This window comes from Aotus nancymaae, unplaced genomic scaffold, assembly GCF_030222135.1.
Source record: "Aotus nancymaae isolate 86718 unplaced genomic scaffold, 86718_ANA_hifiasm-v0.15.2.pri h1tg000017l, whole genome shotgun sequence".
Taxonomy (NCBI): Eukaryota; Metazoa; Chordata; class Mammalia; order Primates; family Aotidae; genus Aotus; species Aotus nancymaae.
In genome coordinates, this window is record NW_026988429.1 from 7,814,518 (window position 1) to 7,840,713 (window position 26,196).

Sequence of the window (26,196 nt, forward strand, 5' to 3'; positions counted from 1 at the left end):
TCAAAAGATCAGACATTCTAAAATGGGTGTTGGCCGCTGCGCTTTTCCCAGAGGCCCTGAGGGACAATATATTGTATTACCTTTGCTAGTTTCTAAAGCTGTCCTCATTCCTTGGCTTATGGCTCCATTTGACATTATCTCTTCTCCCTCTGCTTTTGTCATTGCATTGCCTTTTCTCCAACTTTGAGCCTTTTGCCTTCCTCTTACTAGGATGCTTGTGATTGTATTGGGCACTCTTGGATGATCTGAGATAGTCTCCCCATCTCAAGATCTTTAATCACTCTGCAAAGTCTCTTGTTATGCAAGGCAACACAAACACATGTTCTGACATGTTCTAGGGAGTAGAATGTGGACAACTTTGTAGGGTGAGCATTGTCCTCTCTACCACACTTGATGTGATACAACAAAATGATCTTTACTTCTGTAATAAACCCAGTATTCTAAATGTAGGTCAAAAACAACATAGTTAATGGAGCAACAAATTCAAAAATCTCTGTGTTGAGAATACATTGAGGGATCACCAAGGACATGAGTTTGGATAAGCGAGACAAGAGGGAGAATAGCAGGAGACAAGATCTGAAAGGTAAAGGAGGAGTGGGTGGAAGGAGGTCATGATGAGCCTTCCCTGTAGCCCTTTATTTTAAGTGGGCTAGGAAGCCATTAGAAAGTATTTACCAAATGAAGAACATAATTTTAGAATGGACTGAAGAGTTAAAGTACAAAGCTGGAAAGAACACTCCAAAGTGAGTCAAAACAGAACATTCAAAGTGACAACAGCAGCTGAGAGTGAGGGCCAATCCAACTAACAGTATTGACTGTGCCAGCCGATTTCTATTAAAATTCTGGTTTATCTTTCAAGAGCCCCGAGGATTCTGGCAGCAAGAAAATTGTGTATAGAATAATTGAGACAATTCGCCTATCCAGCTATGTGGTAGAATATTAGGTCACAACTCTTCCCAAATTTTTGGTCATAATAATTATATATGCATAGTGATTTAGAACAGAATAAGTTTATTTAATGTTCTATATATATACTTAGTCTAGGAGGTAGGTGAAGAAAGGTTAACACAACACTCTCAAGAGAAGGAATTTGTCTGTTATTTTTATTCACTAGACTCTAATTAATTAGAGACAACAGAAAGATTTTCTCCCCTTTGCGTTGATATTTAACCAACAGAGAATGTAAGAGGGTTGGGGTATAAATAACTTTACTAAAACAGTTAACTTTCATCAGGTGCTACTATTAGTGAGCACAAAATAGCTACAGATTATTATGATGCTAAACAATAAATGGAAGAGGAGTAATCTTATCCTCAAATTTATAGATAAGGAAACTGAGTTCAGAGATTAAGAACTGTTTAAACTCAACATCAATCACAGTGACTTAAGTTGTAAAGCCAGAGTTCCAAACAGGTAGGCTGACCCCAGCATCAACCTTCTCATCACTATATGTCTTCTGTGATCTGAAGTCTGCCCCCATCTCAATCAAATATACACAAGTATTTTCAGAATATTCAACCAATTATCATATTCATTAAATTAATCAACAATCAAATGAATTAATTGGTAGCTTTTGAATTATCAAAGATATTTGATGTTCATATGTAATTCTGAGCCTTATAGAAAAGAACTCATTCGATAAATACCATATAATTTGTGGTGTTGTAGATATCTAACACTGTAAATAACTCACATTTTATAAAGCTCTCTGGAACACCACAATTGAAACAAAAAAGGTTTTCAAATTAAAACTCATATTGTAACTTTTTATCCATAATTTTGTCTAAACTCTTTTTGAGGATATTTTTCTTTCTAGGCTCTTTAACCTCTTGGGAGTAGCAAACATCTTAATTTTGCTTTTCACTGTATAAAATTTGTGATTTATTTGACCTAATTTAGAAATCATTCTGGTATCTTGGGATTTTTTTTTTTTTTTTTTTATGGTGCCAATTTAAATAGTTTTATTTAAGACATTGCATTTTCCACTTACAATACAGTGTTTATAAAGTGCAATGTTATTTCCTTCCTTCCCCTGTGAATATGTTCCATATTCAAGTATTGAGAATGCCCAGTAACTTACTATAGCAGCTGAACTTTTAAAAACTGCCACAGAATTTGCTACAAATTTAGGTCCTTCAATGTTTTACATGTGGAACAATGCTAAATCTATACTTGGGTTGGCTTAATCAACCTCTTCAATGGTGGGCCCTGAGGAAGCACCACCAGAGGGAGGAGCTCCACCACCAGGGAATCCCCCAGGCATTCCTCCTGGCATGCCTCCTGCACTCTGGTACAGCTTAGTGATGATGGGGTTGCAGACTTTCTCCAGCTCTTTTTGCTGATGTTCAAATTCTTCCTTCTCGGCAGTCTGATTCTTATCAAGCCAGTTGATAATTTCATTACACTTGTCCAGAATCTTCTGTTTGTCCTCATCGTTAATCTTGCCTTGAAGTTTCTCATCTTCGACAGTTGCTTTCATGTTGAATGCATAGGATTCAAGTGAATTCTTAGATGACACTTTGTCCCTCTGCTTCTCATCTTCAGCTTTGTACTTCTCAGCTTCCTGGACCATGCGTTCAATGTCTTCCTTGCTCAAACGGCCCTTGTCATTAGTGATAGTAATCTTGTTCTCTTTTCCTGTACTCTTGTCCACAGCAGACACATTGAGGATGCCATTGGCATCAATGTCAAAAGTGACTTCAATCTGAGGAACACCTCGGGGTGCAGGAGGTATGCCTGTGAGTTCAAACTTGCCAAGCAGGTTGTTATCCTTGGTCATGGCACGCTCACCTTCATAAACCTGAATAAGCACACCAGGCTGGTTGTCGGAATAGGTAGTGAAGGTCTGTGTCTGCTTGGTAGGAATGGTGGTATTACGCTTGATGAGGACAGTCATGACTCCACCAGCAGTTTCAATACCAAGGGAAAGAGGAGTGACATCCAAGAGCAGCAAATCTTGAACATTTTCAGACTTGTCTCCAGACAGGATGGCGGCCTGGACAGCTGCACCATAAGCAACAGCTTCTTCAGGGTTGATGCTCTTATTCAGTTCTTTGCCATTGAAAAAGTCTTGGAGAAGCTTCTGAATCTTCGGGATGCGAGTAGAACCACCAACCAGGACAATATCATGAATCTGTGACTTGTCTAGTTTGGCATCTCGAAGGGCCTTCTCTACGGGGTCCAGGGTTCCACGGAACAGGTCAGCATTCAACTCTTCAAATCGGGCACGGGTAATGGAGGTATAGAAGTCGATTCCTTCATAGAGAGAATCGATCTCAATACTGGCCTGGGTGCTGGAAGAGAGAGTACGCTTAGCACGCTCACAAGCAGTACGGAGGCGTCTTACAGCTCTCTTGTTCTCACTTATGTCCTTCTTATGCTTGCGCTTGAACTCAGCAATGAAATGGTTGACCATTCAGTTATCAAAATCTTCTCCACCCAAGTGGGTGTCTCCGGCTGTAGACTTGACCTCAAAGATTCCATCCTCAATAGTGAGGATTGACACATCAAAAGTGCCACCTCCCAGGTCAAAGATTAGCACGTTTCTTTCAGCTCCAACCTTTTTGTCTAAGCCGTAAGCAATAGCAGCAGCAGTTGGCTCATTAATAATTCTAAGTACATTGAGACCAGCAATAGTTCCAGCATCTTTGGTAGCCTGACGCTGAGAGTCATTAAAGTAAGCGGGCACTGTGACCACAGCATTGGTAACAGTCTTCCCAAGGTAGGCTTCTGCAATTTCCTTCATCTTTGTCAGAACCATAGAGGATACCTCCTCTGGATAGAAGCTTTTTGTCTCTCCCTTGTATTCTACTTGAACCTTGGGCCTGCCAGCATCATTCACCACCATAAAGGGCCAATGCTTCATATCAGACTGGACAACAGCATCATCAAATCTGCGTCCAATCAGACGTTTGGCATCAAAAACCGTGTTGGTAGGGTTCATTGCAACTTGATTCTTTGCGGCATCACCGATCAATCGTTCAGTGTCCGTAAAGGCTACATAGCTTGGAGTGGTTCGGTTTCTTTGATCATTGGCAATTATTTCTACTTTTCCGTGCTGGAAAACACCCACACAAGAGTAGGTGGTGCCAAGATCAATACCAACGGCAGGTCCCTTCGACATGGTTGCTGGCGTGTAGGCCTGGCCCCGACAACGAAGAAACCCACAATATTCCCGAGAGCTGCAGAGGAGTTCAATGAGGGGATTTTTATGATCAAGCTTATGCTATATTTCTTTTTCTCTCTTTCTTAATTTTATCCAATTAATCATATCCCCCTGGACTTCTTGTTTTCAGAATTCAGACTGCAATGTTTCTTTGATCAAGTGTTGGCATTTAATGTGCACTTGTGGGAGTATATAGGCACACCTGTCAAAACCATTTAAAATACTTAGACCCTCTCCCCCAATTACTCATGTACACATCATACCTGCCCATTAACATGGCAAAAAAATTTGAGTAAAACATATCTCAGTGGATATGGTATTGAACCTAACAGTAAATTTTATTTCTTGCTCTCTGTCCAAATATTGGGGAAAGAATTTAGTAAGAAACTCCAGAAAAAAAATGTAAGATTTTTCCAAGGATATAAAAAAATCTATTGTGTGTGCATGTGTGTGTCTGTGTGTGTGTGTGCATGTTAATTCAGGCCACTTTAAATATATAAATTGAAGATTTAGAAAACAAAACATTCGCTTTACATTTATGAGACAACAGGAAGTCTAATGAGAAAAAAAGTGTATATTCTGTTAAGAATCAGAGAAATGTTTTCATAATTTTTTTTATTATACTTTAAGTTCTGGGGTACATGTGCAGATCTTGCAGAATTGTTACATAGGTATACACATGCCGTGGTGTTTTGCTGCCTCCATCCCCCATGTATTTCTCCCAATGTTATCCTTCCCCAATTACCCCATGCCCTGCTATCCCTCCCTTAGCCCTCTACCCCTCAACAGACCCCAGTGTGTGATGTTCCCCTCCCTGTGTCCATGTGTTCTCATTGTTCAACATCCTCCTGAATAAAAACATGAGGTGTTTGGTTTTCTGTTCTTTTGTCAGTTTTTTGAGAATGATGGTTTCCAGTTTCATCCATGTCCCTGCAAAGGACATGAACTTATCTTTTCTTATGGCTTCGTAGTATTCCATGATGTATATGTGCTACATTTTCTTTATCCAGTCTATCATTGATGGGAATTTGGGTTGGTTCCAGGTCTTTACTATTGTAAACAGTGCTGAAATGAACATATGTGTGCATGTGTCTTTATAATAGATTGGTTTATAATCCTTTGGGTATATACCCAGTCATGGGATTGCTGGGTCAAATGGTATTTCTAGTTCTAGATCCTTGAGGAATCACCACACTGTCTTCCACAATGGTTGAACTAATTTACACTCCCACCAACAGTGTAAAAGTGTTCTTATTTCTCCACATCCTCTCCAGTATCTGTTGTCTCCAGATTTTATAATGATCACCATTCCAACTGGCGTGAGATGGTATCTCAATGTGGTTTTGATTGGCATATCTCTAATGACCAGTGATGATGAGCATTTTTTTCTTGTTTGTTGGTCACATAAATGGCTTCTATTGAAAAGTGTCTGTTCATATCCTTTGCCCACTTTTTGATGGAGTTGTTTGTTTTTTCTTGTATATTTGTTTTAGTTCTTTGTAGATTCTAGATATTAGCACTTTGTCAGATGGGTAGCTTGCAAAAAGTTTTCCCATCGTGTTGGTTGCCAGTTCACTCTATTGCTTGTTTCATTTGCTGTACAGAAGCTCTTAAGTTTAATTAGATCCCATTTGTCTGTTTTGGCTTTTGTTGCCATTCCTTTTGGTGTTTTAGTCATGAAGTCCTTGCCTACGCCTATGTCTTGAATGGTATTGCCTAGGTTTTCTTGTAGGGTTTTTATGGTGTTAGGTCTTATGTATAAATCTTTAATTCATCTGGAGTTACTTTTTGTAATATATATAAAGAAGGGGTCCAGTTTCAGCTTTCTGCATGTGGCTAGCCAGTTTTCCCAACACCATTTATTAAACAGGGAATCATTTCCCCACTGTTGTTTTTTTCCAGTTTGTCAAAGATCAGATGGTTGTAGATGTGTGGCATTACTTATGAGGCCTCTGTTTCATTCCATTGGTCTATATCTCTGTGTTGGTACCAGTACCATGCTGCGTTGATCACTGTAGCCTTGTAGTATAGTTTGAAGTCAAGTAGTGTGATGCCTCCAGCTTTATTCTTTTTGCTTAGGGTTGTCTTGGCTATGTGGGTTCTTTTTTGGTTCCATATGAAGTTTAAGGTATTTTTTTCCAGTTCTGTGAAGAAGATCAGTGGTAGCTTGATGGGGATACCATGGAATCTATGGATTACTTTCAGCAGTATGGTCATTTTCACAATATTGATTGTTCCTAACCATGAGCATGAAATGCTTTTCCATTTGTTTGTGTCCTCTCTTATTTCCTTGAGCAGTGGTCTGTAGTTCTCCCTGAAGAGGTCCTTCACATCTCTTGTTAGTTGTATTCCTAGGTATTTTATTCTCTTTGTAGCAATTGTAATGGGAGTTCACTCATGATTTGGCTCTTTGTCTGTTATCAGTGTATGGGAATGCTTGTGATTTTTGCACATTGATTTTGTATCCTGACTCTTTGCTGAAATTGCTTATCATCTTAAGGAGATTTTGGCTGAGACGATGGGGTCTTCTGAATATACAATCATATCATCTGCAAATAGAGACAGTTTGACTTCCTCTTTTTCTAGTTGAATACCATTTATTTCTTTTTTTGCCTGATTGCTTTGGCTAAAACTTCCAATACTATGTTGAATAGGAATGGCGAGAGAGGGCACCCTTGTCTAGTGCCAGATTTCAAAATGAATGCTTCCAGTTTTTACTCATACAGTATGACATTGGCTGTGGGTTTGTTATAAATAGCTTTGATTTTTTTTGAGATACATTCCATCGATACCTAATTTATTAAGAGTTTTTAGCATAAAGGGCTGTTGAATTTTGTTGAAGGCCTTCTCTGAATTTATTGAGATAATCATGTGGTTTTTGTCATTGTTTCTGTTTATGTGATGGATTATGTTTATTGGTTTGTGTATGTTGAACCAGTCTTGCAACCCCGGGACGAAGCCTACTTGATCCCGATGGATAAGCTCTTTGATGTGCTGTTACATTTGGTTTGCCAGTATTTTATTGAAGATTTTGCATCCATGTTCATCATGGATATTGGCCTGAAATTTTCTTTTTTAGTTGTGTCTCTGCCAGGTTGTGGTATCCAGATGATGTTGGTTTCATAAAATGAGTTAGGGAGGATTCCCTCTTTTTGTGTTGTTTGGAATAGTTTCAGAATGATTGGTACCAGCTCCCCTTTGTACGTCTGGTAGAATTCGACTGTGAACCTGTTTGGACCCAGACTTTTTTTGGTTGGTAGGCTATTAATTGCTGCCTCAACTTCAGACCTTGTTATTGGTGTATTCAGGGATTCAGCTTCTTCCTGGTTTAGTCTTGGGAGGGTGTAAGTGTCTACGAATTTATCCATTTCTTCTAGATTTATTGGTTTATGTACATAGAGTTGTTTGTAGTAATCTGTAATGGTTGTTTGTATTTCTGTGGACTCCATGGTGATATCACCTTTATCATTTATTATTGTATCTATTTGATTCTTCTCTCTTTTCTTTTTTATTAATCTGGCTAGCATTCTATTTTGTTGATCTTTTCATAAAACCAGATCCTGGATTTATTGATTTTTTGAAGGTTTTTTTGTGTCTCTGTCTCCTTCAGATCTGATCTGATGTTAGTTATTTCTTGTTTTCTGCTGGCCTTTGAATCTGTTTGATCTTGCTTCTCTAGCTTTTTTTAATTGTGACTGTAGAGTATCAATTTTAGATCTTTCCTCGCTTCTCATATTGGCATTGAGTGCTATAAATATCCATCTAGACACTGCATTATATGTGTCCCAGAGATTCTGGTACATCATGTCTTTGTTCTCATTGGTTTCAAAGAACATCTTTATTTCTGCCTTCATTTTATTATTTATCCAGTAGTCACTCTGCTGCAGGTTGTTTAGTTTCCATGAAGTTGTGTGGTTTTGAGTGAGTTTCTTAATCCTGAGTTCTACTTTGATTGCACTGAGGTCTGAGAGACTGGTTATAATGATTTCTGTTCTTTTGCATTTGCTGAGGAGTGATTTACTTCCAATTATGTGGTCAATTTTAGAGTAAGTGTGATCTGGTGCTGAGAAGAGTGTATATTCTATGTATTTGGCATGGAGAATTCTGTAGATGTGTATTAGGTCCACTCAGTCCAGATCTGCATTCAAGTCCTGGATATCCTTGTTAATTTTCTCTTGTTGATCTGTCTAATAATGACAGTGGAGTGTTAAAGTCTCCCACTATTATTGTGTGGGAGTCTAAGTCTCTTTGTAGGTCGTTAAGAACTTGCTTTACGTATCTGGGTCTTCCTGTATTGGTTGCATATATATTTAGGATAGTTAGCTTTTCTTGTGGCATCAATCTTTTTACCATTATGTAATGCCCTTCTTTGTCTCTTGTGATCTTTGTTAATTTAAAGTCCATTTTATCAGAGACTAGAATTGTAACCCCACTGTTTTTTGCTCTCCATTTGCTTGGTAAATCTTCCATCCCTTTATTTTGACTCTGTGTGTGTCTTTGCACATGAGATGGGTCTCCTGAATACAGCACACCAATGGGTCTTGACGTTTTATCCAATTTGCCAGTCTATGTCTTTTGATTGGGGCATTTAACCCATTTATGTTTAAAGTTAATATTGTTATATGTGAATTTGATCCTGCCATTGTGATACTAGCTGATTGTTTTGCCTATTAGTTGATCCAGTTTCTTCATTGTATCATTGGTCTTTATACCATTTGGTACGTTTTTGCAGTGGCTGGTACTTGATGTTCCTTTCCTTGTTTAGTGCTTCCCTCAGGAGCTCTTGCAAGACAGACCTGGTGGTGATGAAATCTCTCAGCAATTGCTTCTCTGTAAATAATTTTATTTCTCCTTCACTTATGAAGCTTAGTTTGGCTGGATATGAAATTCTGAGTTGAAAGTTCTTTTCTTTAAAGATGTTGAATATAGCCCCCCCTCCCTTTCTGGCTTGTAGGGTTTCTGCTGAGAGATCTGCTGTGAATCTGATGAGCTTCCTTTTGTGAATAACTGACATTTCTCTCTGGCTGCCCTTAGCATTTTTTTCATTTCAATGCTGGAGATTCTGACGATTATGTGCCTTGGGGTTGCTGTTCTTGAGGAATATCTTTTGGCATTCTCAGTATTTCCTGGATTTGAATGTTGGCTTGTCTTGCTAGGTTGGAAAAGATCTCCTGAAGAGTGTTTTCCAGCTTGGATTCATTATCCCAGTTACATTTAGGTACACCAATCATATGTAGATTAAGTCTTTTCACATAATCCCATATTTCTTGGAGGGTTTGTTCATTTCTTTTCACTCTTTTTTCTCTGATCTTGCCTTCTCATTTTATTTCATTGAGTTGATCTTCAATCTCTGATATACTTTATTCTGCTTGATCAATTTGGCTGTTGAAACTTGTGTATGCTTTGTGAAGTTCTCGTTTTGTGTTTTTCAGCTCCATCAAGTCATTTATGTTCTTCTCTAAGCTAGTTATTCTAGTCAGCACTTCATCTAACCTTTTTTCAAGGTTCTTAGTTTCTTTGCATTGGGTTAGAACATGTTCCTTTAGCTCAGAGAAGTTTGCTATTTCCCACCTTCTGAAGCCTGCTTTTGTCAATTTGTCAAACTCTTTCTCCATCCAATTTTGTTTCCTTGCTGGTGAGGGGTTGTGATCCTTTGGAGGAGGGGAAGCGTTCTGGTTTTTGATGATTTTATCCTTTTTGTGCTGCTTTCTTCTCATCTTCATGGATTTGTCTACCTTTGGTCTTTGAAGTTGGTGACTTTCAGATGGGGTCTTTGAGTGGATGTCCTTTCTGCTGATGTTGAAGCTATTTCTTTAGGTTTTTTAGTTTTCCTTCTTACAGTCATGACCCTCTGCTGCAGGACTGCTGGAGGTCCACTCCAGACCCTGCTTGACTGGGAATCACCCATGGGGGTTGCAGAACAGCAAGGATTGCTGCCTGTTCTTTCCTCTGGTAGTTTCATCCTGGAAGGGTACCTTGGTTGGAAATGTAAAGATCACTTGCCTTCTGTGTCACTCTTGCTGGGAACTGCACTCCGGAGCTGTTTCTATTCAGCCATCTTGGCAGACTCCCTTCTCATAATTTTTATAAAAGTACTTTTAAAATTTTAATATTTTCCAGGATAATATTATAGCTCCTATGTTTTTATTGCACAAAACTTTTTATTACGCAGAATTCTCATCAACAATTCCATATAATGGCACATATTCAAAACTACATTTTGCTTTTGTCTTTGTTTGTTTGGTATGTGATAATCTTCAGTCTTAACTTCAGTTTCTATGCCTGTTTCTTATACTAGCAGCAGTTAGATCATAGATATACCCCTTTCTTGAATTCAATCCTATGATATGTGAAATTTAGACAGGCAATTGTATTCCATGCTGCAATTGGTAGTCAGTTGCCAGTTTTAGTCAGAGCTTTGCTGTTCTGCAAACGTTTAAAAATTTTTTCTAAACAAAGAAATAAGGCCACATCAGGGCTGTGGAACCGTATATCTTTTGCCACATGACCATCCTATCTTCCTTCATAGGCTGTACAATAGCAGATACGAATCACTGACTGTGAAGTCATAAAAAGAAAAGGCGATTACAAATAAAATAGCTTTTTCTAAAGCTGTTCATATCCATATGTTTTCTTCAAATTGATATATCTTTTCTTAGAGAAACAGGAACACAGGATTACTTTTTCTTTTAACAAATTGAACATTGAATGAATAAGGGAACAGTTCAAATTTAAATGTAATAGGGAGCCATGAGCAGATGTACCTAAACCTCCCCTCAGTGGTTTACATGTGAGAAATATCAATGGACACTGGAATGAAAGGAAGATAATTTTCCAGAATCGCAGAATGACACATCAGTAACCCTTTGTTTGGACCTAAGTGATAGAAAGGGGTGAATTGAGAAATGAAATAAAAATAAACCAGTTCCATACACTGAATTAACTGTGCAAAGCCTATGGCTGAGCATTAATAAATTGCATGATGAAAAGCAGAAGAAAATCGTTATATCTAAACTAAAGGCCAATTTTTCAAAGATGTTAGAGAAAATTAAATATAAGCAGGATGAGACAGTGAGAGACAATTGCCAGAATGCTGATAACTTGGAGGAAAAACAAACAATTCTGTGGTAAAGTAAAATCAAGGATTTACAGAGTGCATCCCAATACATCTCTTATCTGGACAGAAATTCAAATAATTTAGTAGATTCTGAAAATTTAGTTATCTTTTAGTAAATTACTTTTCAGAGTAGGGGCTGTAATTTATTTCATACTAAATAGTATGTCTGTTATTTCAGAAACTGTTCTGTGGATTGTGAATTAGAAAGGATTAGACTTTGCTCTTGCTGTCCATTGACTGCCATCTATTATTTTTTACTTTATGGTTACTAATACATATCAAAGGAAAGCAACCCAATTCTACTGAAAATATCAAAGTGAATGTTAATTTTAAAAAATAACTACTGCTCCAGATTCTTGTATTTTTAAGTTTTCTAGGTGATGGAATTTTGTTTTCCTACCTAGAAAAATGTTTTGACCTGAACCTGTTTGGAATTTAATATACCCACACATCCATAAAATCGCAACTTTTAAGCACTTTCAACAGATGATCCAGCTGATGGCAGGATGACATTGATGATCTGTTTTTTTCAAATTAAACATTACCCCAGCTGCCACAGTTGTGCTGAATAGAAGGGAAAACTGCAAACAGTGAACCCTGAGGGATATAAAAATTAAGTATCTGTCTGCTTGAAGAAGAGGCTGATAATAAACCTTCTTAGCAGTTAGCTATGTGGACCATTCATTTGTCACTTTATATATAGTAGAATAAGCAGTGCTTTTACTGTTATTTATATTTTCACATGCATGAATGGCCTAGACAACTAGACCAAAGGCTCGCAAAAGTAGAGAGTATATTCCAATGTTTATATGTTCAAAATGTTTGGCAAAGTTGTCTACATTTAGTAATAGTGAGGTAATATCAAATTCAAATAGAGAGATGAATTGTTGAAATTAAAATGTTGTACTTGGGAGGGAAGAAATGCAATTCAAGGCATACACACAAACCAGGTCGTCTTCTGTACATCTACAGAAAAAAGCAGGTTAAAGATTTTATAAAAAGAGGAAACTTTCAAGATAAAAGCATCAGTTGAAATATCCAGGGGAACTATACAATTCTGCTTTTGTTTATTTAAATATATTAATATATATTTTTGTTGTGATGTATATTTCTTAAAATTAATATCTGAATTCCTTGAATTCTAATTTTGAATTTTATGCTTTTTAAAATAGCTAAACATAAAATATAAAGTATATGAAGTTTAAAAATAAGACTATAGCAAAAGGAATAATATGTATATTACTCACCCCACATTAATGTGGTATATTGACAGCAAAGTAATAGACTTTATGACAATAAAAGATGTATTAAGAAAGAAAGTGATTGATGCATAAAAATAAACAGTTTACCAAAAAATCCTCCAAACTCTTTTATGCCTAATAATATAGCTTCAAAAGATATAAAGCAAAAATATACCTAATAGCCAGGAGAAATTTCAGGAAAATATTATCGAATTTATCAACACAATGGAGAACAGTTTTCTAAGAAAGAAAAAAAAATTAAATACAAAAAGTAGTAAGGATATACAGAAGTTTTGAACAGATATTCTTGAACACAGAAAATTATAAAGTTAACATTTTTTTCTAACTCATACATGACACATTTTCCTTAAAATGGAATATGTGGTACTTTATTATTGCTCAATAAATTTGAAGGACCATATGTCATAAACTCATACTCTCTATAACTCATTTAAATGCTCAGAAACCAAAGATATTTTACAAAAGCTTTTATATTTGAGAATTATTAAAATTCCTTCTAAATAGGTCTTGGATTCAATAATAAATATTGTATAAAATGTATTAATCTATTCTTACACTGCTAATAAAGTCATATCCAAGACTGGGTAATTTATAAAGGAAAGAGGTTTAATGAACTCACAGTTCCATATGGCTGGACAGACCTCACAATCATGGCAAAAGACAAAGGCCAAAGGAGCCTTTTAAATGGTGACAGGCAAGAGAGCTTGTGCAGGGGAACTCCCATTTATAAAGCCATCAGATCTCCTGAGACTCATTCACTACCCTGAGAATAGTATGGAGGAAACCAGCCCCATGATTCAATTATCTCCACCTGGCTCTGCCCTTGACATGTGGGGATTATTACAATTCAAGGTGAGACTTGGGAGTGGGAAGGACCAGCCAAACTACATCACTAAAACATTTATAAATTTATTCAAAAGAAAAAGAAATGAAAATTCTACATAACATACCATGTGGGTGCAGCTAAAGTAGTCCTGGGAGGTAATTTTATCTTAAATGCTTATTGGGATAATCATCTAAATTAAGAAGTTAGAATAAGGAAAAACATCATAAAAACTGCAATAAGAAAATAAAGAAAGTGGTAGATATTAACTAAAGAAAGAAAACATTCATACAGTAAAGAGGAGACACTGGCTGTAAGTATATTATTTAAAAGTAAAAAGTACATAGATAAGCCTCTGGAAGATTGACCAAGAAAAATGAGAAAAACCCAAGTGATCATTATTAGAAAGGTCATATTTAGTTAGAAAAGAGAAGAGTTAGGTACCATATGAGGATAGTAATAAAAAAAAATCTGTGAAAACATGGATACTGAGTAATGGTCAGTAATTAAGGTGAGAGTGTTTTCCAGAATGTCCATTTCTATCATATTGGCATCTAAGAAAATGAAAAAGTTTTGAAAGAATACACAGGGCCTAAATTGCTCTATTCACAGTGTCACACAAATTTTAGGTAGAAATAATTCCTATATTATGAAAACTATTCCACTGAGTGAAAAGAGATTAAAAATTCTTTTCAAATAGCTTTTTAAGACTAGAATAAACTTATACCCAAAATAGATAAGGACAGTAGATTTATTAGCAAGGGTTTTTTAAAGAAATAAAACCAACAGGGTGTATATATAGAAATAAATGTATTAAAAGTAATTCACTGTCATAATTATGGTGACTGGAAAATCCCAGTATCTGCAGGGTGAGTCAACAAGTGGGAGCCCCAGGAAAGCCAATGTTACAAATTCTAATTGAGCTAAAAAGCTTGAAGAACAGGTGAATAGATGGTGTAGTTCCTGTCCTGTGGGCAGAAAAGCTCAAGACCTGGGTTGAGCTGATGTTTCAGTTCAAATTTGAAGGTAAGAAAAAGCCAGTGTCCCAGTTTGAAAACAGTAAGGCAGGAGGCATTCTCTCTTAGTCAGAAGAGGATCAGCATTTAGTTCTACTCAGGCCTTCAGCTGACTGAATGAGGCTCATCCATATTAGGGAGAGTAATCTGCATTACTCAGTCTACAGATTTAAATGTAACCACATCCAAAACACCCTCACAGCCTCATAGAAACACTAAGGATAAAATGTGGCCAACTATCTCAGCAACCAGTGCCCCAGTCAAGTTTATATGTAAAGTTAGCCATTACAGTATACCAAAAAATTAGTGAACAATATTATTTATAAATATACATGTAGCCACTGGGCATGGTGGCTCACACATGTAATCCCAACACTTTGGGAGGCCGAGGCAGAAGGATCACTTGAGATGAGAAGTTCAAGACCAGCCTAGCCAACATGGTGAAATGCTAATCTCTACTAAAAATACAAAACTTAGCTGGGCATGGTGGGGTGTGCCTGTAATCCCAGCTAGTCAGAGGCTGAGCCACAAGACTCACTTGAACCTGGAAGAAAGAGGTTGCAGTGAGCAGAGATGGCACTTCTGTACTCTAATCTGGGCAACAAAGCGAGACTCTATTTCAAAAAAAAAATTATACACACACACATACACACACACAAAAAAAAACCCTAAATTTGTAATCATCAAATCAAATCCATGAGGATCTATTACTGTATGTGTATTTGTATATATACATATAAATTTAACTTATTTTATTTGCAAACAGTAGAAAAGCATATTATCATTATAAAATGCAGAGTAATTGATATCATTTATTTAACATAGTTAAATATATGTATAAATCTTTAAAAATTTAATTAGAAGAAAATATACACAGCCTGATGAAATACAAAATTAATCATCAATTTTTATCTTTAGGGTGGAATCTAAAAGACTTTATGTTAAGAATCAGGAATAAGATAATAATAGCCAATATTAATGTTCTTTTTAACTTGTACTTTCCTAGATGTTCCTTAAGTGAACTGAAGCAAGAAAAATGAATGAAATATATAAAGATTAGAAAAATAGAAAGTTCAATATTACTATCTGTAGGTATGATAATTATTTCTTCTACAAATTTAAACTAAGAGAATTTACTAATATTGAGCATGTAATTAGAAAACAAAATTATATTTTAAAAGATCTAAAACTATGTAATCGGACTCAAAGTTAAAATAAATATGAAACTAACATAAACCTGAATGAACCTATGAAGAAAATTAATACCACTACAAAGGGATTAAGATCAAAGAACAGACCCACATTCATGAGCAGAGTAATTATATTTTAGAAATGTCCATTATTTCTAAATTCTCTATCAATTTAATGCTATTACAACCAAAGAAAACTGAAAAACTAGTTCTAAGTGACGTGTGGATAAGTGCTAATAATATAGTGATTTTGAATAAGAGTAAGGTGCGTGTGTCCTACTTTATTAGAGATCAAAATGTATCATTAAATGATAGAAATTAAAGTAAAGGAAAATGACAGATACAAACCCATGTAACAAAGTCAAATCCAGAAACATTTTGCATACCTAAAACTTAATGTGTAAATGAGCTGGTAATGTAGAAGACTGCAGAGAGAACATTGTTCAACAAGCACTGCTACCATAATTGGCTTCCACATAAAAAATAATATTAAATTAAGTCATTCCCAACACACAGTAAAAATTCCATGTGAATTAAATAATAAATACAAAAATAAACTTCAAAATATGAGAGAATATCTATATATATTTGGGACATGAAAGAGTTTCTCAAAAAGAGACAGAAACAGTATAAAATAAAACTGATTACATTTAACATTAATAAAAAATAACCCAAATATAACAGAAAAAATGAAAAGACAACTCATAACAGGGAGAAAATATTTACCACTTACTGCTATGCGGAAGACAAAATTCAGACTATATTAATACTGTCTACGAATCAATCAGACACACAAAGAACCTAATAGAAAATACTCAAAAGATAGCAACAGACCAGGCGTGGTGGCTCACGCCTGTAATCCCAGCACTTTGGGAGGCTGAGGCAGGTGGATCACGAGGTCAGGAGATCACGACCATCCTGGCCAACATGGTGAAACCCCGTCTCTACTAAAAAATACAAAAATTAGCTGGGCGTGGTGGTGTGCGCCTGTAGTCCCAGATCCTTGGGAGGCTGAGGCAGGAGAATTGCTTGAACCCAGGAGACGGAAGTTGTAGTGAGCCGAGATCACGCCACTGCACTCCACCCTAGTGCCTGGCAACAGAGAGAGACTCTGTCTCAAAAAGAAAAAAAAACGATAGCAACAAGCAATTTATAGAAGCAACATAATTGGCTAATAAACACTTTTCAAGATTCAGAACTTTAACAGTAATCATCGTAATGGAAAATAATAAAATCCTTCGTAAAAATAAAACATAGCATGGAATACAATTTTATTATTATTAGATTTATAGTTTTTTTTTTTTTTTTTTTTTTTTAACTATACCAATTCCAAGGTTAGGAAAAGATGTAAAGCACTCTTTTGCACTGCTGAAGTGTAAATATAAAGAAATCCTCACATAAGCACTTTGGGAGATATAGAAATAAATGTTCATACCCACATTGTTTTTAAAAGAAAAATGAAAACATCTAAAAGCGTCTCCCTAGGAGCATGGAAAAAAATAAACTTGTTTATTTTTGTAATGAAATGCTCTAGCATGGATCTCTCTCTCTCTCTCTTTTTTTTTTTTTACAATATTTTATCTCAGTCTGAGTTTAGTCACTGTATTAATTTTACATATTTTATATATTTTATAGTGATTATATTATGCTGGAAAAACAGAAAAACACAGCACTATTTATGGGAAACCAGGGCTTATATTGCACTTTTGAAGAGGCATGTCCTACTAGCCCCATCAGGGTAGCTACTCTAAACAACTCTGTGTTCTCTGAATTCCACAGTTCCCGGAAAACAGCCATCCTAGAAGTACAATTCTCATTTAGTAGTGTTTGTTTTTCTTCTGAATGGTGCCTGGAATCTGCTCATTCTTTTGATCTCTGCAGTCATCAGCTGCCATCGTTTTTCACCTGGATAACTAGAAAAGTTTCCTACTTGGTCTCTATGTACCTATTTATGGTCATTTCTAATCTGTTCTCTACATTGCATTGCAGCTGAAGGGATAGTGTAGTTTAAAAGTCGACAGTTAGACTTTTATATGGCTTTCTGTTTCTCTGATAATAAAATATGTAATCTGATTTTACATGACTTTGTAATTGTATATGATCTTGTCTAGCTCTTGTTCACAGTACCTCAGTCACCACCAGTATTTTAATTGTTAGTCTGCCATGTTTCCTTTGAAATCAGGACCTTCACACGTGCTGTTTTCTTTACTTCAAGACTTTCATTCTCTCTTTGCTTCATAAACGTCTCATATTTCTTCGTTTCTTTACTCAGATTCACTGCCGAGGAAAGCCTTCTGTGAATCTCCAGACAACATCTTTCCCTCTGTAATATGCTTTCATAGTTTCTTATCACTTTTCTTCATTTCACTAATTCTGTTTGTAATAATGATCCAAATGCGTAATTGATCATTTGATTGACATCTCCTTTTCCCACTATGTGGAATAACGATTATGTCTGCTACAGGCCTCCTGGTATTAATATCTGCTAGTACAGCACTAATAGAGCTGGTGCTTAATAAATAATTGCTGTGTAAGAGATATAAAAAGTTGACTTCATAAGAATTCCATTTAGAGGAAGCCCTAAATTAAATAAAAAATAGAAAAATCTTTGAAAGGCCAAGGTGGGTGGATCACGAGGTCAAGAGATTGAGACCACTCTGGCCAACATGGTGAAACCCTATCTCCACTAAAAATACAAAAATTAGCTTGTCGTGGTGGCGTGTGCCTGTAGTCCCAGCTACTTGGGAGTCTGAGGCAAGAGAATCTCTTGAACCCAGGAGGTGGAGTTTGCAGTGAGCCGAGATCGTGCCACTGCACTACAGCCTGCTGACAAAGCAACATTCCGTTTCAAAAAAAAATTTGATAAGTGTTCTGGAGTGAAACTCTAGGGGTAACTGAACATAGAAGATATTTCTATGAAGGAGGAGAAGACGGAGGAGAAAGAGAAGGAAAGAGAAGAGAAAGAACAAGAGAGAGAAAGGAGGAGGGCAAAGATGAGATGTAGAAATAAAAGAAGGAATTTTAAAAATTGATAAGAAGATCAGTGAGGAAAAAGGCTAAAGAGGTGAAATATATATATACTATTATTCACTTATTCATTAGTTCATGTATTTATTAACTACTCATTCAACTATTATTTGTTGTACAGTTACCATATACTAGCACAAGAGCTACAGCAATAAGGAAAACAGAATATTGTTCTCCAAGTTTATAATATAATGAATATAAATAATTTTAAAAATGAATACATAAGCAAGAGCATTTTAGACAGTTTTATACCCTGTAGAGCCAAACAGGGTGTATTGCCATAAGGCTACATGGTTGATGGAGAAAGAGTGTGGGATGTACTCCCCTCTCAATACTGACTAAACTTCTTTAAGGAAGCCAATAATAACAATGTAAAAGCAGATTTCTGCACTTAAGTTATTATCAGTGAAACTGAAACTGTGCTAAATCAAGATACTTGAAGTAAAAAGGAAGAAAGAGCAGCAAGTCATGGGAATGGATAGAAACTGTGGCCAATTTTCTAGATTGACAAGGGATTAGAAAATGGAATTTGGCCAAGATCACCCATATTTGTAAGCAAAAAGCTAGCCTTAGCTGATGTAAGTTTGACATTTGATTAAAAATAATACGTTTAAATTATCTAAAATAACTTAAATCAAAATATTGTAATTCATCACTCAAGCTCACAGAAGAAAGGATATGGGCACATGTGACACAGAGGTTATGATTTTATGCCTTCTTTTATGAAACAATATAACATTTAAAAGCTGGATTTTGAGAAGATCAGAGTTAAAGTGCAATATATTTAATCTAAAAGAAATATGCTTTAGAGAACATCTTATTATCTTGATCCTGTCTGTATTTCATAAACAGAAGAACAACAACAACAGAAAAACTTCTATGGAAATTTAGAAGTAAATAATTTGTTAGCTGAGGAAAAAGAAATACCATCTGTTGAAGATTCAATAGAAGATGAAATGAAGTAATGGAATAAGAAACGAATTCATTGCTTCCTTATTTTTCTTTGAGGTCAGTGAAGAAAACAAACATTAGGTATAACAAACAGCTTCCATTTGCCACTTCAGATGCATTTTTCCACTTCTCTACCTTGCTTTGTTTCCATTCTAGTTGGCCTATATAAATTATGTCTAGAGTTCATATGCCAGTAGGATTTCAGAAGAATTTGGATAATAAAGACCCTTCCATAAGATGAAAAAGAAGGTAGAGAGTGAGGTCAGATATTTTTCCCTAACTCTCTTGCTGCAACACAACCTTGTTTGGGATTACCACACAATTTCCCTTCCAAATGGGAATATACTTGAAGGTGAAAGAGGCACTGCTAATGGTTCTACTTGCACAAGGGATAAACCTCAACTAGCACAGGCAAGTCTCTGCATATGTTCACCTTAGCTAACTTGGGCTATAATCCTCAGTAAGTCACATTGTTCTATACAATTCCCTCCTCTTCTGGGCACCACCTACCTCTGCTTCCTCTAGTCCACTATTTCTCAAACATCATGCATCGGAGCCACCTGTGAAAACAGAGTGCCACACACCAATCTCAATTAGAGTTTCTACTTCAGAGGTGGATTCTTCAAATTTGCATGTCTAATAAATTCCCAGGTGAAGCTAATGCTGATGGTCCATGTTGCAAGCTTTGAGCACCCCTGTCCTCATTCTTTCAGCTGTGGTGCTACTAGCTATTGGTCTCTGCACGGTCACATGGAGCCCTCTTATACTTGTTCATATGACCTCTTTTCCATATGACCTCTCTAAATAATTTTCCTTTATTTATTTAGGTTACTATGCAATGATGAAAATCAGAGCTTCATCATTATAGATTCTTAAAGTTTCTTTTAATGAAATGTATTCACAGCTAACCCTCACCCCAGAGTGAAAAGGATGGTTGGTTGTGCAGGGCCTCATGGGCTTCAAGTATGTCCTCAGTGTGCTTGCTTCTTTGGAATAGACACTACTGGAGAATCTATAGTTTTTGGTCTGTCTGACTATATCTAGCAAGTCAAGGTTTATGACACTATGATTAGGAATGATGGGAAAAACAGAGAGCTGTGGAAATAGATCCATATTGAGGAAAGGAGTCATAGCCTTTGTATTATTATTACTAATTCTGCAGAGTTCATCCTCTTCAAACATCATAATCATCTAAGAAGAAACATATAGTACTATCAAGTTTTATCTGGTTATTTCAGTCACCTTAATGATCACTGGAATACCTCATTAAATATTTCATTGATGTCTACTCAAACAAATCACTAAAACTTGAAAATACCTATAGCTGAACCAGGGGCTTTTTTATCTACTCAGAGAAGGGTTTGCAAATTTAAGCCCAAGTACAGGGAAAGAGGAATACAAAATATAAGGAGGCACAATAATTTGTGTCTTCTAAGGGGCCCTGCTAATTGCCACTTCACAAATGTAATTTGCATATCAGCCATAACCAGCACCAGTCTAAAATCACTTTGGGGTTAAAGGTTGGCTAGAATGGGAAAAGGAATTTAAATAATTCTACTTTATCTTCTTAAGGAAAAAAACAAGCTCAAGAGCAATACTCAAATTTAATGATGCCAAATGAACTAAACCTAAACGTTCATATGTATAGGCCTAAATTATTTTAACATTATGTTTGCATCTGTGAGTGATGGTAATATCTTAATCTGCCATATAATCCCTAGATTGTCATAGATTTTGCTAGCACTAACATTTGCCTGGTTTTCTGAAACTTACTGTGCAATTTGATTGCATCAATGGAGTCTTTTCAGTGCTGTCTTATACCTGTAATTCTTTCTAATACTCCTGTGCAGCTAAATTCTCACAGCTAGCAGTAAATGACAGAACTGGAATTCAAACCTGAGTATGTGCAATTCTGAAGTCAGAACTCCTAATCATCAAATGATTCTGTGTAACCATCAAATGATTCAGCCCCTATATGACTTTCCAGACCTCTTTCTTTCTCTCGTTTACATAGAATATGCATTCTATGTAATATACTCATTCACCTATTGACATAAAATTTGTGAAAATCATTCTAATGCCAGGTAACATGTTATGACCACATGATCCAGTATTGTGAGCAAACAGAAAGACAACACCAGTTTTGAGGCCACAAACTCCTTGGGGGAAGAGATGGGTCTTTGTTCTCTCTAAATCCTAGGGATCAACAGGACCCTCATAAAACTATGGTCTAATCTCCATGAAACCCAGGCAGAGGAGTCTTTGATGGGAGTAGGTCTCACAGAGGATGTGAGCTGTGAGTTGCAAACATGAATCAGGAAGGATACAGTGAGACCAAAACAAGAGAACTGACCATAAACACCATGCTCTAGTTGGCACATTGTTTTCTCACAAGGATGTAGGTTAGGAATTCCAAAACCATTTTAACTGTATACTGGGGTTGAGTAAATAAATCATAAATAATGAAAGTAATGTTTCTCAATGCTGGAGAAAGAATCTACAATGAAGGAAGAAATAGGACATAGAATAAAACTTGTATTTTTAGACTGGAGCTTAAGGTATCAGTATAGACTGAGTGAAAACATACAAACACAGAAAGATAGATACAGATGTAAATATAGATGTGTATAGGTATGAGTTTATGTGTGCATATACATACAAATGAAAGTCCTTGTGGATACATTTCTGTTTCTCTAAAATGCCTTCCTGTGCTTCAAAAATGTAGTTCTATCCACCGAGAGACTATAATCAGTGATATCCATTAGCAATGAGCAGAGCCACCACCCAGATCTTGGCTTCCAATACCATTAGAAATCAGAATGTACTCAAAACAAACATCCATAAGTTCATGCTTCTATGAATAAATATTTAATAAATAAATAAAAGTGGACAGGGAGGCCGGGTGTGGTAACACCTGTAATCCCAGCACTTCGGGAGGCCAAGGCCAGCAGATCGCATGAGGTCAGGAGTTTGAAACCAGCCTGGCCAACATGGTGAAACCCCATCCCCACTAAAGAAACAAAAATTAGGTGGGTGTGGTGGCAGGTGCCTGTAATCCCAGCTAGTGGGAGGCTAAGACAGGAGAATCTCTGGAACCTGGGAGGTGGAGGTTGCAGCAAGCTGAGATCGTGCTACTGCACTCCAGCCTGAGTGACAGAGTGAGACTTTGACTCAAAAAAAAAAAAAAAAAAGTGGACAAGGAGATGTGACAAGTGTTTCTTGCAAGAAATTACAATTAATAAATATATAAATAATGAGGAAAATTGAAAATCACCGTGAATACATCACAGTAATAAATTCCTGGACAAGATCCACCAACAAATGCTAAAAATAAGTATGTGAAAGTTTCAGCAGAAACAGAATGTTTGCATAACCTCAAAGTATGTTCCCCCAAATGTTTAGTAATTATAAAGGGAAGAAGTACCTTAAGGTGGAAAACCCTGGCAGCCTTTGCCTTAGTCAAGTGCTTGGGGTTCATATTGCCAGTAAAACACAACATCACATACCCCCTGAAATGATGTGCACGCACATCAGCTCTGTTATATTCTTCCCACTAATGCGTAGCTTTAAAACTCATCATAAAAATAAGTTAAGCAATTTAAAATTGACAGACATTCAACATACTAACTGATCCTTCAAAAGTGACTTGAAAAATATCAAAGAAGAAACATGAAAAAATGTTATGAAAGATAAGAAAGACTGATGAATTGTTATGAGTGGGAGACAGGACCACTAAATTCGTGTGAGATCCTGGATTGGATTTTGAAACAAACAAACAGTAACAAATAAAAAATTGATAGAAATAATGGACATCACAAATCTAATGACTATGAGACACTACCTCACACCAGTTAGGATGGCTATTATCAAAAGTCAAAAGAGTGATGGGGGAAAGAAAGAAAAGAAAAAAAGTCAAAAGATAACAAATGTTGACTAGAGTGTGGAGAAAAGGGAACTCTTGTACTCTGTTGGTAGGAATGTAGATTGGTACACCCATTATGAAAATAGAATGGAGGTTTCTAAAGAAATTAAAAACAGAATTATCATATGACCCAGCGATCTCTCTTCTGCACATACATTCAAAGCAAATGAAGTCACCACGTTGTAAAATATCTGCACACTCCCACATTCATTGCAGCATTATTTGCAATAACCAAGGTAAACAACCTAGGTGTCCATTGATGAACAAGTGGATAAAGAAACTGTGGTACATATATTTAGTGAAATATTATACAGTCCCCAAAAAGAATGAGATCTTGCCACTTCTCACAACATGAATAAGCTTGGAGGACATTATTCTAAGTGAAATAAGCCAGATATAGAAAGAAAAATATTACATGATCTCACTAATACGTGAAATCTAAAAAAAAAAATCAAATATACATAAAAAACAAAACAGTAGTTACTCCTGTGAGGGTGGGAAGAGCAGAATTTGAGATGTAGGTAAGAGAATGTAAAGTAGCAGATATGTAGAATGAACAAGTCTAGAGATCCAATATACAACATGAGGACTATAGGTAATTAAATTGTACTGTATATGGGATTCATGCTAGATGAGTTTCACACACACACATACACACACACACACAAATGGGTAACAATGTAAGGTGATGGATATGTCAATTTACTATAGTAACCTTTTCACTATGTGTATCCAATAATATGTTGTGTACTTTAATTATACACAATAACATTTACTTTTTTAAAAAAAAGAATATAAAAAAGAAAGAATGGACAATAGTTAACAGATTTCACCAAGTTTACTAAGGTAAATAAACATCCCATGGTAATGTAAGTGGTTGAGTAAGAGAAACTGAGAGATATGGGGCACTCTTTGTCATACGTTTGTAGCTTATTTGTAACAGCCCCACAGTCAGGACTATAGCTAAGAACTGTAGGACACAGAAAATTTAGAATTCAGATTTTCTCTTTAAAGGATACCAAGGGAGCATAAGCAAGCCTCCCCATGGGAAGACAAAAATGTACAGGGAAATGGGAATACACTTAATGCTCAGAGATCTCTGTAAGCCTGTTCGGACAGTCAACAGGGAAAGTGAAATCGTAAGACAGTGTTTTCAAAGCCCTTATGATAGCACAGAGAAATACCCAAGCTAATGTTACAAGAAAACAAAAATAAAATATATGCTATATTATAATAACTGCGAAAAACAAATTTACTCAGCGAGGGGAAAGATGAAAGTAACAACCACTGTTAACATTTCCTTATACATCTAGATGATGGGAATGGATGGTTTATTTTGATTTATCTTCTTGTTTCAACTGTTCTGCATTTTATTTATTTATAATTTTACCTTGTTCAAAAAATAAAAGATTTAAGGCAGCTTGATCTGAGTTTTTCATTAATAAACATGGCATTTTAAAAAATGCAAAAAACAGATTGAGGATTTTTGAGGCACAGGAAGGCATTTTAGACAAACAAAACTTCATCAACAAAGAGATGAAAACACACACTGCACATTTGAGAAGTGGTAAACGGGTGTTTTGGAGTGCAGGGTGAAAACAGGATAAAGAATGAGGCTTCACAATGTAGGCTGATAAAAACTTGTGACAAAATGTTCACAGACATATAGAAAAGCTCCTGGAGAGATGTATTGCATGAATTTTACAGTGTAGAAGTGATAGTCTGTATATTAGAAAAGAAAACCAAGGTGAGGGAAGTAGGGAGTAAATGATGTCCGGTAGGGACATGACTCATAGGCTGAGACCAGGAAGCTGTCTGGTGGCTTAGAATTGCCCTCTGAGACCTAGGATTCCAGCTTGAGTGTGCCTCTGAACTTGGACTCATTAGTCTGAAGCAAATGATGCCATGCTAGAAAATATCTGAAAAACAAATTCACATAAGGGCATTCAGGCATTCATTATGGTGAAATTGTTATTACTTTCCATGACATTTCTTTTAGGCTGATTTGAGTACCAGGATAACTTCACAAAGTCTATTAAAAATATCTTAAAATATAAGTTGTCAATATCAACATCAGGATATTTGAAAGTGTTATCACTGTTCTTCATAAAAAACAAAATAGAATTACTATCATTTTTTAATTGGGAAAGATATAAGCTAGATGATTTATTTTGTTTACTCACCATAATAATTTCTATTGCCTTGGGCATATTAACAGCATTTAATCTTTAAAAAAATTAGGAAGAGGTTTTAAAAATAGGTTCTTATTTTAAGTATTGTAGATTGCTTGAATTAAATGAAAATGACATCACTGTGAATAAATATGGCTAATGTCAGGAAAGAAATATGACTTGTAAAAGGAATTAAAAAGTAGAATTAGTATGATTATATATTTTCTACATTAAAAACATACCGATGATGAATTGAGGTCAGTGTCTTATGTATTATGTATTTGAAGTAGCTTATTTGCATAAATAAGAAGCTCTCAGTCTCTATATATGCTGGAAGTAAAATATACTTCACATCTATAAAGGGCTAGTCGATATGCCATTTATGTACACAAGTGAGAATGATTATCTCCTCTAAAGCCAACACATAATATTGCTAAATAGACAATCAAATGCCAGAAAAAGAAATAAAATGCAAATTGAATCTAGCTGTAAGAAAGGGGCTGGATTTAGGAAAAAGAAGTGCCATTACCTAACTATATTTTGCTAGGCTAG

The 26,196-nt window shown here is 35.9% G+C and overlaps 1 protein-coding gene and 1 pseudogene across 3 annotated transcripts in view; one reads left to right on the forward strand and one right to left on the reverse strand.

Moving 5' to 3' along the window:
* The window catches only part of LOC135275602 (uncharacterized), a 392,966-nt gene that overhangs the window by 16,501 nt on the left and 350,269 nt on the right, over positions 1-26,196 (forward strand). The gene's annotated exons all lie outside the window — the stretch shown is intronic.
* On the reverse strand, positions 1,928-4,195 carry LOC105733598 (heat shock cognate 71 kDa protein-like; annotated as a pseudogene).